The sequence below is a fragment of the Micropterus dolomieu genome, linkage group LG21 (assembly GCF_021292245.1).
Source record: "Micropterus dolomieu isolate WLL.071019.BEF.003 ecotype Adirondacks linkage group LG21, ASM2129224v1, whole genome shotgun sequence".
NCBI lineage: Eukaryota > Metazoa > Chordata > Actinopteri > Centrarchiformes > Centrarchidae > Micropterus > Micropterus dolomieu.
The window spans coordinates 48,275-50,272 of record NC_060170.1 but is presented as its reverse complement, the minus strand read 5'-3'; positions in this window follow the sequence as shown (position 1 = coordinate 50,272).

Genomic DNA, 1,998 nt, shown 5'->3' with positions numbered 1-1,998 from the left:
TCCTCCCCATTAGTTTCAATGCATTTCTCTGTAAACTGGCAGACAAAATGTTTCTGTCCACTTCTGAATTAATGCTACCATCATCAGTTACATCATCGATAAATATTAATGAGCCTGTTCCAGAAGCAGCCATGACGCCCGAGCCATGACATGACCTCCAGCATGCTTCACAGATGAACTTGGATGCTTCAGATCATAAGCAGTTCCTTTCTTTCTCCACACTTTGGTCTTTCCATCACTTTGCTAGAGATTAATCTTGGTCTCATCAGTCCATCAGATTGTGTTCCAGAACTTTTGCAGCTCATCTCTGTACTTCTTTGCAAATTTCACTCTGGCCTTCCGATTCTTGCTGCTGATGAGTGGTTTGCATCTTGTGGTGTGGCCTCTAGATTTCTTCCAACTTCTTCCAACAGTGGATTGTGATACCTTCACCCTGCACTGTGGAGGTCGTTGGTGGTGTCACTTCCTGATGTGTTTCTTCTTTTTCGGGACATTCCAAATTGTTGTGCTTGCTATGTCCAATGTTTGTCCAATGGCTCTGGTCAATTGTCCTTCTTTTCTCAGCTTGACAGTGGCTTGCTTTTCTCCCATAGACAGCTCTCTGGTCTTCATGTTGGTTTATCCTCTTGAACAGGAAATGCAGTCTTTAATGGTTTGAACCAAGTAGGAAAACTTAGACTAGTCATGCAGAGCTATGTAATGTTTGGACAATCAACCTAAAAGGCAACACCTGGGCAACAAGAAACATCTGGCAGTCACATGTTCCAATAGTTTTGCTCACTTGGGTGGGTTCAAACAAAGGGTGGTTTGTCCTAAGTTATTTAACACATCTAGACGTGAATACCAGGAAATTAGAGCTGAAATTCTGAACTCTTGTCTCTTACTCATCTTAAACCCAGATGTCTTCAGTGAACAACAAAAACAAAGAAATTTCCCACAAGAGATCTAAAATGCACCAGTGGTACACAGCATCACTGCCAGAGACACAAAGATCTGAGGTGCTCTGTGCTCCACACAGTGAGCAGGCACCATTCATTCAAATCAAATGGTGACATAGTGTGATTGCCGTTGTGAGGCTGTTTTACCAGATTGTGCTTTTAATTTAATAAAAAAATTTTAACACTTGATGCCAAACAGTGGATCACTTAGAACATAGTAGTACATTAGTAGAGCATTCAGAACAACATATATCCATGAGTAAAATTAAGTAAAATCTTGTTTTTTAGTCCCTTATCCCTTAACAAAATAAATATCTTCATAGAAAAAGTAAGTGCTAATTTGTTTGTCATTTAAATGAATTAATTAAACTATTTACTGAACATTTGTTATATTGTTGGGAAATTATATCGCGATCATTATCATTTTTGTTTTATTGCCCAGCCCTAGCATGAGTTCACGTTGACAAACGGACATGATCAGTTCACCAAAAACATGAGCATGATCAATGATCGGGACAGTTTGAGCATGTTTTTACACAACACTGTATCGTATGGAAAGAACTAATTTCAAATCATCATGTAAACTTGATAATGTAATCCCACAATAACATCATTTTCCACATATGTATGTGTTATTTAGGTAAAAATGAAAATAAAAATGCAATCATCCAATTTTCATTTTCACGTACTTGTGTGGGCATTCAAGGACCATATTAAAATGAAAATGGAAACAGCATTTGACAATTCATTTTCATTTTTTTGCATTGCATGTTCATTTACAAGCAGCTTTCCAAGGGACACAATGGAAATGAGAATGCAATCTGTCAGTCCTTCCGTCAAGGCGGGTCTTCAATTACGACGTCACTTCCTCTTCAGTTGGAAGGCAACTTTACATTCTCATGTTTCAGTTGTGTATCTACCATTATACAACACTAGGCTGTAACTTCACGACCAAATGAAATCTAACATCCAGGACACCGTGTTTTGGGACCCCTCTAGTCTTCCCAGGCTTTCCTCCTGCTCGACTCCAAAGCATCAGTCAACCTGGGCTGAAGTGGTG